This window comes from Chenopodium album, chromosome 3, assembly GCF_948465745.1.
Source record: "Chenopodium album chromosome 3, dcCheAlbu1.1, whole genome shotgun sequence".
Classification (NCBI taxonomy): Eukaryota; Viridiplantae; Streptophyta; class Magnoliopsida; order Caryophyllales; family Amaranthaceae; genus Chenopodium; species Chenopodium album.
In genome coordinates, this window is record NC_137836.1 from 43449671 (window position 1) to 43463489 (window position 13819).

The 13819-nt window shown below is 39.2% G+C and overlaps 1 non-coding gene across 1 annotated transcript; it reads left to right on the forward strand.

The window, feature by feature from the left end:
• The first annotated feature begins 8922 nt into the window (after positions 1-8922).
• Positions 8923-9029, forward strand: LOC145626054 (small nucleolar RNA R71). The gene has a single exon (XR_014110926.1). It is a non-coding gene; the product is annotated as a small nucleolar RNA R71 (small nucleolar RNA).
• The last annotated feature ends 4790 nt before the right edge of the window (positions 9030-13819 follow it).

Here is a 13819-nt window from a genome sequence, read left to right on the forward strand (position 1 = left end):
AGTAGTTTAGTTGGATAGGGCTTGAAAAGAGATTTCCAACGATATATTATAAGCCCAATTTCGTTGAATAATGAGGAAGTTATGGCCAAATTACTAAACTGGGCCCGTTTTGAGCCTTATATGCGGCCCAATGATCTAGAGGAGGGCCTAATATGGATTTATCATTCCTAGTGCAATTAGGTATGGTTTTAGTTTTCTAGATTCTTCTAGAAGGTTATTTTCATTCCTAATTCAATTAGCATTGATAAATTGACTTTTGTTGACTTTTTAGAGTTTTAATCAAAATAAAAGAATGTTTTTGAGGAAAATACGATTTTATCCTCCTGTACGGTTAATTTCTATCTGATTTTAGAAAACGCGTTAGAAATTTAATCAGCGCTAAACGCCAGTTATTAGCGCCTGGCGCTAAGTCGGCGCCTGGCGCTAGCGTTAGCGCCTAGCGCTAATGTCAGCGTCTGGCGCTAACCTTGTTTTTGCGCGTCAGAACTCTGTTTCGATTTTCTATCTTTTTGGCTGATTTTCTCTATAAATAGTCTTCTAAAAACTCTGTTTTCATTCACCAATTCTCATCAATTCTCATCTACAATCATCAACTCTCTTATTCTCTCTCTCTCTCTTTTCTAAACTAGCCCTTTTAAATTACAAACACAATTCCGCATTCACAAGACCTAGATACACCTAGCATTATTCGAAGTTGCCTTCGCCCTAGACATGAAAGGTTTTAATTTCTGAGGGTTTGGTCCCAAATCTCTCTTTCAATTATTTAATTTAATTGTTTTAATTATTATTTTCCTTGAAGTTACTAATGTGTGTATTTTGTTATTAGAAAGAAGTACGAGGTATCCAAGTAAGTGCTTTAATTGATTTATTGATATTATGATGTAGAAATCATGCTTAGGTTGTTATTATGGTTCCTAATGTTATGTTAGGGCGTTTTGATTTTCCTAGTATCATGTCTAGGGTAATTTTAGTATCAAGTATGATTAAAAGTATGATGTCTTTTATGTTCTTCCTAATATTCATGTTAGTATCATGTTAGGGCTAAAGATTTGATTTTTAATTTTTAGTGACATGCTAGGTGGCAGGGTAAAGTCGTATCCCCAAATCAAAAGTAAATACCTAAATCCTCTAACTAAAGTAGATAGCAAAGTAGGGTCGATCTCCACAGGGCTTTCTATTCCTAATTAACTAAAATAATCTAGATTATGAAGTAACCAATATTTATATATGAATGAGAGACTAAACTACGAAGATTGAGAATAGGGAGAAACAATATATAAAAGGATCTAGGGCATAGGTTCACCAATAAATAATACTCCAGGGTAAAACATAGTAATCAATCATTGACATTGCATAAATAACACGATTAACAGGCTCTCGCAATTTATTAATCAACATAGATCTAACAGGCTCTCGCAATTTACTAGATCTAAGTTCTTATTGAAAATAGCCTTTAATATCAAATTAACATCTGCTCGATTCATCAATTTAATATTGTTATACTTTTACAAGCCGCAATTGTAAAACGTTAAAACAATTCAATAAGAAATTATCATGCAATACCAATAATCAATAATAGTCAATCATCAATGCATCAATTAACCAGATTGTAAAGGGCTTTCGCTACGTATTACAATCACACAATTAATTTACCGGCATTAAATCTCATCTCTCGAATCTCGACTTAACCATTTATAAATTAACCTGCCTATTGAAACTAGACCTAAACATTAAATCTCATCTGTCGAATCTCGAATAAATGTTGTCAAACTCATGCATAAAAGATCATGCCTAATCTAGTCACAGAGCATTAAATCAATCAATAGGAAATTAATCTAGCATTGATAATTAACAACAACAATTTACCCCTTCATATTATTTATGGATCCCCATAAACCCTAGAAATAAAACTACTCACACATATTAAAAACTAAAATAATCAAAGTAATAAAATAAATCATGATGAAAGGAATAAAATAAACAACTAAGATTAGGGGAAGAGAAATCGTTACCAAAAAAAATCTGGAATTAAGAGTAGAATTAAGAACAAAGGTTTTTAGAGAATGAAATCTAAGAGAACAATTAAGAGAGTAAGGAAGGAGTGAAGAGAGAAGAAGAGATACTAAAATCGTATTACGGAGGAGTATTTATACTCCGTACAAAAATCCTAAACTAAAACAAATTAAAACGACGTTAAACGTCTCCTCAGAAATACACGCGCCTGATCGGGCGAGGCATCGCCCGATCGGGCGCGCCTTTTTGCTCATATTAATAATCTCGCGCTCGGCCGGGCGCGTCACCGGGCGCCAGCCAAAGATTCTCCCGCCCGGCCAATCACGCCTCCGGGCGCCAGCCTTTTTGGCCGGGCGGCTCATTTGGGCCACTATTTGGACTTCGATTGGGCTCCAACTCTTCGGGCCAATATGGGTTTCCTCTTCCGGTCTTGAATACTCGGTCCAAATGCCTCGGTATCACCTATACCGAGCCCTTAATCACCGGTTTGATGGCTCTAACCGGCCCTGGGCTATAAACTCTGGTCGTGCTTCTCCAAAGCTCGTGATTGCTCCAAAATAACTCGGGAAAATACTTCAAAAGCATAAATCCCTGCAAAAGTCAACCAAATCTACGAAAACACTAGAAAACACCAATTAGTAATAAAAGTGGCCCTAAAGAGCCAAAAACACTACTAATTATGACCGAGGGACGGGGGGTAAAATACTATATAAAATAGACACATCAAACTCCCCCAAGCCAAACCTTTGCTTGTCCCTAAGCAAAGATCTCATCAATGAATCAATAAATATACTTCACCCTAAAAAGTAAAAATCAAACACAAACGATTCAGGGTAAATCAAATAAACATGCTTCAAAGTCAACCAATCAAATCCATCCAATTACCTTTCTTCCCTAACAATTGTCAAATAGAGCAAACCACAAGAGCATATAGAACTCAAGACTAGTGCTCACATACTCAACTCTCATTTTTGTGGCGAGTAAAAGATGTACTCGATCGCTCACCATCCAACCCCTTTATGTGAACAATGCCCTCCCAACTCACACTCTCGTGTGTATAAAACAATGGACGCTCAATCCTACTAGTCGACTCGAAATATGTCAAATCATAACTTGCATTGATAAGCAACACTTTCACATTCATACAATTCTATGCACAAAGGTCGGAAGGTCTTTAAAGCTTGTAATGTATGGCTAGGGTAAAGGGTAGGATAAATTTGGGAATAAGTGAGAGAAAAGCTATGCTTAAAGGAGCCATATCCTAATAAAACCCATGATCAAAATAAACAATGATCATACATCTCCTACATAACCAACTCTAGCATCAACCAAATATACTCCAATCACAATAAATAAACCCAACTCTTACAATTTCACTCATAAGATATAATGATAAAGAAGTGGAGTGAATAAACAAACTTATTTTCCAAACTTGAATATTTCATTGAGACTCACTTTTTTTTCTTGAACAACCTCCAACTGGAACATTTGAACATTTTTTTCTTTTGAAGTTCACTTATTTTTTCAATTTTTTTTTCTTTGAACTTCTCTTTCTTTTTTCTCATAACATCATGCTTTATTTTATTCAAGAAAATATAACTCTCAAACTCATCAGAAAAATAAACATGATAAAAAAAAAAAAAAAAACAACTTCTCAATAACCCACCCAAATTGTGCAAATAATAAGCACACTACAAACTCCCTTACCTCACTCACTAATAGCTCCCCCAAGCCAAGCTTGGGACTAGTAACCAATGGGGCAAAACAGGCTTGTAATGTGGCTAATAAAACAACAAAAAGTCAAGGCAACAACATGGGTAGCAAGAAGGGAACAAATGTATCTACAATCATCTGGAGGCTACCTAAAAGAACAAATGCCTTCGTCCTCCTCAATGTGCATAATAATGAATCATATAAACATTACTTATAGTTGCAAACCAATACTCAAATTCATTGACATACCAGGAACTATGGAACTATCACACATTCCTTACCAAATCAACTAGTCAAGCACTATATTCACAAGTAGTTGGACAAAATTGACGCATGTAAAGGTTTCAAGGCAATCAAACATCAAATCATGATCAACTAATCCACAATGCCTATCATCAAATACCAAGAATCAAAACAATTTTCTCAAGTAAGGGGCACAGGGAAGCATAATTTATAATTCATTGGAACGTATTTTTGAATTTTTTTTATTTTTCAATTTTTTTGTATTTTTGTATATATAAGAAAGCAATAAAACTAACCTAGAAAGAAGGAAATAAAACCTAATAAAACACACCAAAAATAAAAGAAAAGAGAAAAAGAAATATACCAAACCAAAATCTCCCCCAAGCCAGAATCAGACAATGTCCTCATTGGCTCGGGAACTAGCCCAGCATAGCTAGTCCTGATCATCCTCATCCATCGAGCCGAAACCCGCACCTCCACTGCCACCTGCACCACCTGCACCAGAAGAGCTACCACCAAAATAATCAGCGTGAAAACTCCCTCCCCCCGCCGGTCCCCCAAAAGGAATGTCCTGGCCGTACCCGAAGAAAGACGAATAGTCAGTGTAAATACCACGGGCAGTGGGATCCCTATCGTATCCCTGGGGTGGAGGCTGAAACTAGTCAGGGTGAATAGCGTCGTCGGGAATGTTGCCCCGACGAGCATAATCATCGTACATAGGGTAGAGGGCTCTACCCTGGTTCCTCTCTAGGTACCCTAACCTCTGGTCTAGGGAGCCTACCATACTCCTAAGGTCAGTATGGGCATGCTCGATACATCCTAGGGCCTGACCTATACTCTGAAGATCCCAAACTGGGTCAGAGTCAACATGAGGGACGGAGTGGGACATACGAGGTGGAGAGAAAGCCACCTCGGGCTGAGGCTGGGGTGGTGGAACTGGTGGTGGTGGTGCTTGCCCCCTAGCGTTGGCAACTAAAACATCATAAGTGTAAGAAGGTTTCCCTGGGGGGAAGGCGGTCAAGTCAGGACTGGGTAGGGGAAAAATGGGCAAAGGTTGCTCGCTCCCAGTCCGAATACACCAAAAGGGTGTCTGCTCGCTATCCGGTCTAACCCACCCCACATCCTCAAAATACCTAGCAGTCATGTAGGTATCTGGTCCACAGTTGGTCAGCTGGTGGGGTCCGTCTACTACAAAACCGGCCTTTTTCACCGCTATTCGAGTGATAAGGCCACCTAAACGGATAGGGGTCTTGGAAGTGGTGCTGGCTGTGGCATGCCTACTCAAATGGTAAACTATAAACCTACCTATGTTCAATTTCCCGTACCCGTACACATAATGTCCTATGACAGCTAGTTCGTTAGATTGAGCGTTATGAGGCTCAGCCCTACCTAAAAAACACAAACCCGCAAATCTTTGCCAGATTTTTGGGACAGGGTGGTGAATAGGTTTGGTACTAGCATGTTGAGGGTCGGGGGTAGGCAAACCAGTCAAAGCATAATATAAGTCACCCATTTTATAGTCCGCATGCCACTGGTGAGATAATTCAGAATTTAATTAAAAAATTTTACAAAATTCTACAAAAGTTAAACTAATATTTCTATTATTTAACCTGAAAAATAAATTTGGCCCATTTCTACTACTAACAACATGAAAAGTGGACAGGAATTCACAAGTAAGGTCTCGGTATGTAGGATAGTGCATGTCAACAAATTTTCTCATGCCAATGTCATTCAAAAATCGTTTTACGAAATCATACAAACCAAATGATTCTAGGGTAGGGCGGTGTAACCACCGAGAAAGAATTACCTCACGACCGATTAAGTGCTCTAGCCGTTCCTTTTGCTCTCTGCTCACAATCCGGATCGTCGGCCAGTACGGGAGTTGCAAGTCCGGGTCGTATTCCTCCCTCGAACTGGAGCTCCTACCAAAAATGGACCTAGCCCTCTTTGAAGCCATGTTTAAGAAATGGGTTTGAAAATTTATTGAATTAAAACTGAAAAATTTTTATATGAAAGTGTAGAGGATGAAGAGAGGATCACAAATATGTAAAGAGTTTTGAATTTGGGTAAGAAATGGAGGAGAAATCTTAGAGAGAAGGTAGGGAGAATTTGAGTTTTAGAGAGAGAAAGTAATGGAGGAAGAAGAAATGGAGGAAGAAAGAAGAAAGAAAGAAGAAAAAGTTAGCGGACGCCATTCGCGCCCGGTCGGGCAGTGGGTCGCCCGGTCGGGCGATCTGGGTTATTTCGCATGCTGGTTCTCGCGCCAGGTCGGGCGGCCTTCGCCGGTCGGGCGATCTAATTCACCCAAATTTCGATCCCTTTCGCGCCCGGTCGGGCGCCTTTCGCCCGGTCGGGTGATCTAAAGATTCGATTTTTTCCAACTCTCGCGCCCGGCCGGGCGATCTGTAGGCCAAAAATTTCGCCCTTCTCGCGCCCGATCGGGCGAGGCTTGCCTGATCGGGCAGACAAATTAGTCCGTAAACGACGAATTTCACGCCCGGTCGTACGCCACTCGCCCGATCGGGCGAAATTACTTATTTCCAGATCCTTGCTCTCGCGCCCAATCGGGCGAGATTCGCCCGGTTGGGCCTGAGACTAAATCGGCGAAATATTATTTTTCCTCTTTTCTCCAAAATTTGGCTAACTCTTTTCCTTCAAACCTGTACAAACACTCATAAAACTCATTAAATTCCATCATCTCTCCTCTCATAAGTAAAAGAAAAGAAAAACTAGCCTAAAAAGCATTAAAAATACGGGTTGCCTCCCGTAAAGCGCTGGTTTATCTAGGTCCCGCACGACCCTGTTACCAAGTACAATATCTAGGACCCTTGGCCTAACACTTGATCGGGTGGTTTCTCACCCGGTCTAGCGGTGTTCAGGCTGCGATGCGGCTTCTTGAGATACCCTGTGGGACGCCAAATCACCTTATCTGGTGGATCCTCCTTGACTTGGACTGGGGGGTCTTCAATGCTACGCACTAAAAATCCTCCTTCGATCGAAGGTTGCTTCAAATTTTCATTGCGTTCAAAGCTTGCAACTTGATCTAGCGGAACACTTACCGTAGGCTCGATTTGCACAACTTGCTCGATCGGTTCCACCTGTTCATCCTCGAAACCAAGACCGACATTGTAGAGTGCTCTTTCTATTGCATCGACTTCCTTCTGCCATTTGTCTATCTCATCTGAAAAGGATGCAACACAAGATACCGCCTCCAAGGGATCTTTTTCAAGAGTTTGGGGCTTGTTAGAATAATTTACAACCACATTAACACTGAAACATTTCTCCTCAGTCATGGAGCTTTTAGGGGCATTATTCAGATTAAAAACAACTTTATCATCCCCTACTGATAATGTTAACTTACCACTTCTTACATCTATGACTGCTCCTGCAGTGTTAAGGAATGGTCTACCCAAAATAATTGGGGTTTGCATATCCTCAGCCATATCAAGAACAACGAAATCTACAGGTATATAAAATTTACCTACTCTAACGGGGACATCCTCTAAAACACCTAAGGGGTATTTGAAAGAACAGTCGGCCATTTGTAGAGTTATATTGGTAGCTTTTAATTTACCCATATTCAACTTAGAACACACAGATAATGGCATGACGCTAACACTTGCACCCAAATCACATAATGCATTATCAATCAAGAGATTTCCAATATGACAAGGGATGGAAAAACTACCCAGATCTTTTAGTTTAGGTGGAGACTTATTTTGAAGTATGGCACTACACTCTGCAGTGAAAGCTACTGTCTCTACCTCACTAATAGACCTTTTCCTCGTCAATATTTCTTTCATAAATTTTGCATACGAGGGGATTTGTGTGATTAATTCAGTAAAGGGAACTGTTACCTTCAAATCTTTTACCACCTCCAGGAACTTACCAAACTGCTTATCCAAATTTGTCTTCAATTGACTATTGGGGAATGGGAGTTTGATAATTGGCTTTGGAGCATTATTACTCTTATCTGGAGTAGCCACCTTCTCTAGAGTTGTACCCTGCAATGTAGAATTAGATATGTTAGTATTATCTTTCAGCCCTGTAGGGCTATCAACTTCATTGTTTGGTTTAACGGAATTAAGATTAGCATTATTTGATAAAACAGGTTCGTCAACTCTGGGCATAGAGGGCCCTTCATAGTTTGAACCACTCCTTAGAGTAATTGCAAATTCTTGATCCGTAGGCCGGGTTGGCTATGCCCGCAGAGCTCCCTGTTGGCGGACTTGTAGGGTAGCGGAGAGTTGCGCAATTTGATTATCTACAATTTTATTATGCGCTAGAATTTGATCAATTGTCGCATCTCTGCTCTCCATGTGCTTTTGCATATTGGCCAACATTGCTCTAATTTCCACCAAAGAAGGGTCAGAAGATGACGAGGGTTGTTGTGGTTGGTTCTTCTGGCTAGCATTGGGATGGTAATATTTCTGCTGCTGTTGCTGTGGCGCATGTGGTTCTTGTGGTGGTGGATTTTGAACATTAGTGCTCCGGTAGGAAAGGTACGGATGATTCCGATACCCAGGATTGTAAGTGTTGGAGTATGGGTTATTCTGCCTATAAGCTTGGAAGGCATTAACTTGCTCCGCGGAACTCCTGCAATCTTGCTCCCAATGACCTACAATACCACAATTTTCACAGAAAGCCTCATTAGAATTATTATTAATCGCATAAACATTAGCTACATTAGCAGTGCTCAGATTATCTAATTTTTGGCAAATAGAGGTTAGTTGAGCTTGCAAAAAGGATACAGAGTCGACACTATGCTTCCCCTTGTTAGCGAATCCTCTAGGGTTCCCATATTGGGAATTATGTATCGCCATGTCTTCAATAACCTGACCTGCATCTTCAACATCAAAATTCATAAACCTCCTACTAGCTGCAGAGTCTAAAATTATTCGAAAAGAATTTCCCACGCCATTATAAAAGGCTTGGATTAACTGCCATTGTGCTAAATTGTGGTGGGGGCAATCTCTTTGTAAATCTTTGAACCTCTCCCAAGCCTCATATAAAGATTCATCGGCTTCTTGGGCAAAGTTCTGGATCGCACTCCGTAGTAAGGTTGTTCTCCCTGCAGGATAATACTTGTTATAGAAATTTAAAACAAGAGTTTCCCAGTCAGTTATATCAAGTGTAGTTCTATTTAAGCCATTAAACCACAATTTAGCTTTTCCAGTTAAAGAGAAGGGAAAGAGAATCTCCCTGATTTGGTCTTGAGTGACCCCGGCTTGCCTGATGGTGTTGCAATATTGACAATAGTCGGCAATGTGAAGATTTGGGTCTTCACCCTTGGCTCCACTGAATTGCTTCCTCTCTATCATCGTTATAAATTGAGGTTTAATTTCAAATTGAACCCCATCAAGAACCGGAGTAGGGGTGAGATGTGGAAAATCCGTAAGCTTTGGTTGTGAATAATCACTAAGCTTCTTTGGAGCCGTCATCTCTGATTCTGCGTCTGATGATGTCTCTGAATCGCTAGAACCAGTTGGAGGATCTCGGTGATTATTGTTATTATCACCAGAATCCGCCAGGATTTGCTTGTAGAGATTTTTCTGTCTATGGAAGGAACGTTCGATCTCAGGATCGAATGGGATGTAACCTGATCTGGAACACCTGGGCATAAACAAAAACTAGAAGCAAATATGAGATTTGTCTCAGAGAACTAACGCTCTCTGAGACAAAAGGGAAATAATCTAGACTACAAAAACAATCAGAAATAAAATAAAACCGTTTCCCCGGCAACGACGCCAAATTTTGACAGGATAAAGTCGTATCCCCAAATCAAAAGTAAATACCTAAATCCTCTAACTAAAGTAGATAGGAAAGTAGGGTCGATCTCCACAGGGAAACAAGTCTTTCTATTCCTAATTAACTAAAATAATCTAGATTATGAAGTAACCAATATTTATATTTGAATGAGAAACTAAACTACGAAGATTGAGAATAGGGAGAAACAATGTATAAAAGGATCTAGGGCATAGGTTCACCAATAAATAATACTCCAGGGTAAAACATAGTAATCAATCATTGACATTGCATAAATAACACGATTAACAGGCTCTCGCAATTTATTAATCAACATAGATCTAACAGGCTCTCGCAATTTACTAGATCTAAGTTCTTATTGAAAATAGCCTTTAATATCAAATTAACATCTGCTCGATTCATCAATTTAATATTGTTATACTTTTACAAGCCGCAATTGTAAAACGTTAAAACAATTCAATAAGAAATTATCATGCAATACCAATAATCAATAATAGTCAATCATCAATGCATCAATTAACCAGATTGTAAAGGGCTTTCGCTACGTATTACAATCACACAATTAATTTACCGGTATTAAGTCTCATCTCTCGAATCTCGACTTAACCATTTATAAATTAACCTGCCTATTGAAACTAGACCTAAACATTAATTCTCATCTGTCGAATCTCGAATCAATGTTGTCAAACTCATGCATAAAAGATCAGGCCTAATCTAGTCACAGAGCATTAAATCAATCAATAGGAAATTAATCTAGCATTGATAATTAACAACAACAATTTACCCCTTCTTATTATTTATGGATCCCCATAAACCCTAGAAATAAAACTACTCACACATATTAAAAACTAAACTAATCAAAGTAATAAAATAAATCATGATGAAAGGAATAAAATAAACAACTAAGATTAAGGGAAGAGAAATCGTTACCAAAATAAATCTGGAATTAAGAGTAGAATTAAGAACAAAGGTTTTTAGAGAAAGAAATCTAAGAGAACAATTAAGAGAGTAAGGAAAGAGTAAAGAGAGAAAAAGAGATACTAAAATCGTATTACGGAGGAGTATTTATACTCCGTACAAAATTCCTAAACTAAAACAAATTAAAACGACGTTAAACGTCTCCTAAGAAATACACGCGCCCGATCGGGCGAGGCACCGCCCGATCGGGTGCGCCTTTTTGCTCATATTAATAATCTCGCGCCCGGCAGGGCGCGTCACCGGGCGCCAGCCAAAGCTTCTCCTGCCCGGCCGGGCGCGACTCCGGGTGCCAGCCTTTTTGGCCGGGCGGCTCATTTGGGCCACTATTTAGACTTCGATTGGGCTCCAACTCTTCGGGCCAATCTGGTTTTCCTCTTCCGGTCTTGAATACTCGGTCCAAATGCCCCGGTATCACCTATACCGAGCCCTTAATCACCGGTTCGATGGCTCTAACCGGCCCTGGGCTATAAACTCGATCTGGTCGTGCTTTTCCAATGCTCGTGATTGCTCCAAAATAACTCGGGAAAATACTCCAAAAGCATAAATCCCTGCAAAAGTCAACCAAATCTACAAAAACACTATAAAACACCAATTAGTAATAAAAGTGGCCCTAAAGAGCCAAAAACACTAATAATTATGACCGAGGGACGGGGGGTAAAATACTATATAAATTAGACACATCACTAGGGTTTGTTATTAATCTTGTTAGTATCATGCCTAGGATCTTGCTATTATTATGCTTTAACATGAGGATGATAATGATTATTGATTATAATTATTGTTATAATTATTATAATTGTCATGATTATTATTATGTTGCTTGATGATTTTTATTGTTATTTCCTGATCACGCCTTTTATGCATGTTTAAAGGGAATTTGTACTTGTAACCACGCTTAATAAGATAATTAATAATCTTGTTAGGGTTAGTTTGATTACAATTCAAGTGATCGCCAATAATAGATTTATTTGTGCATTAATATTCAACCAACATAGATAAACAGGTTTACGGTTAATCCTATTGATTGCATGTTAGTCAAAAAGCGCACATGAATACGATCAGAATAAAGTAGAGGCCTATTATTAGGGCAGGTTCAATCTCTTTTAGGTTGGATTTGTAACTTCATCCCCGAACTACCAGTCATGGTTCAAGACCTATTGGAGTTGACGATCTCCTGGATCGTTAAGGGGTGTAACCTTCACCTCGTGAACGGTTTACAAGTTCCTAAAACTTGTTGGCGACTCTTTTGCTCTATCTTCTTTCCCTTTGGACGTCACCATATTTAAGTGTATTATCACAGTGGGGTTCAAGCTAGGGATAACGCTTGAAATATTCCCTACATTAATTCCTAAAATTTATTTCGGCAATGATTTAAAATGAGTGGATGAGACTCGAAAAGTTCTAAGTATTTCATGTGCGTAATTTTGATTAACATTATTGTCATATGCATAAAAAAAGATCTCATTGGAAAGACCATCCGTAATGACTTAAAACATAGGATTTTTACACGTAGAAAATTTGAGGAATATCTTTCACAACTAGGATCAAAATAACACTGCGCGAAACTGGAAAATTTTATCGAGCATAGAAAGCTGCTGAGGCATGTAGGAACTAGCCTCAACGAACAAAGATTAGCGCCAGTATTTTGACTTTAGAGCCAGACGACAGCCTCTGTCGCCAGCCGCTAAAGCCAAAAAGTGGCGATGTCGCCAAGTTCTTCCAATACCGAGCCAAAAATATGCGTTCTAATTTCGACCAGTTTTTAGCATTGTTTGCTCGATCCTACTTCCTGATTGAGTTATCTCACTTTTCTAAAACCCATATGTGTTCTACATATGGACATAACCCTTTGGGAATTCATGCTCCATCTACCTGATTGAACGCTCTGAGAAACAAAGGGTACATCCGAGAATTTTGATTTCACCAAACCATGGAAGCGAGTTTTTCTAAATTCGCAGTGTTCTATCCACTCGCGCCAACCCTTCACGATTAGGCTTCCGCGCGGTGCATCCGGACAATTAACTATGGACCCTCTGTTGACTAACCTATATCCCGAACTTCAGAGAACTAGAGCCGTGGTTAGGTTGCAAACTCATTGCATCATATTGTGCCTACTTGACAAATTGTGCATTATTTGTTGTGCATACTCTATGTGTTTTTCCTAACTGTTTGTTTGACTTGTGATAAGATTAAATAAATTAATGACTAAAAGAACTTTGCCTAATTAATTAATTAATTAGAGTAAATAAAGTCTAATATTTTAATCAGAGTTCACTTAGTACGACTTTAGGTATACCCCTGTTGAGCAATAATACCGAAAACAGTTTCAGAACGGCGCTCCAGTAATGGCGCCAAAGTTTGAACTGTAGCGCCATTCTGTGGAGTGTGGCGCCTGGTGACAATCCTGTCGCCTGGCGCTACACTGCAAAGAGAGGCGCTAGTCCTGTCGTTTTGACGACAGTTCGGTTTATTGCTCGAGTCATCACTTTGTGTCCAATTAAACAGTTTGCTAATTAATTCGGTTAATTTTTACTATTAATAATGCCTTGTTAAGAGTCTAGGCACTAAGTCCCGTGGTCTTACACAAAAGTGCAAGCATGTCACTTACACTCACCACATAACGCACACACCAATACACACTTTTGACCATGTCTAAGAAAGTCTTGTATGCGCGTTTTTTTCGTCATTTTTTTAGGGGGGGTAAGTCGGATATTAATCCTCCAATTTAAATCACATGTTTAAATACCATACTTAATTTCTAAAAATATATACCTTATTTTTTCCAAAAATATACACCTATTTTTATTTTTCCTCTTTAAAACCGTAAAGTCAAGGTTGATTTGAGTCAAATAATTAAAACAAAAATGGTGTAAATTACAGCGCGTGGTCAAGAAAGGAAGGGCGGTTAATCAAAGACAATCTTTTTGTACAAGTCCAACTTTTCGACAAACCCATCGCTCGTAAGAGGAAAGCTAGGACAGTAATGGAAACACAAGAAGAAGTCAATGAGCTCAGGAACCAACTGGTTACCGTGACTGAGGCATTAAAGATTCCAACCCTCAAGATCGATAATCCCGTGAAACAACAACAGATGGACCTCATGCAA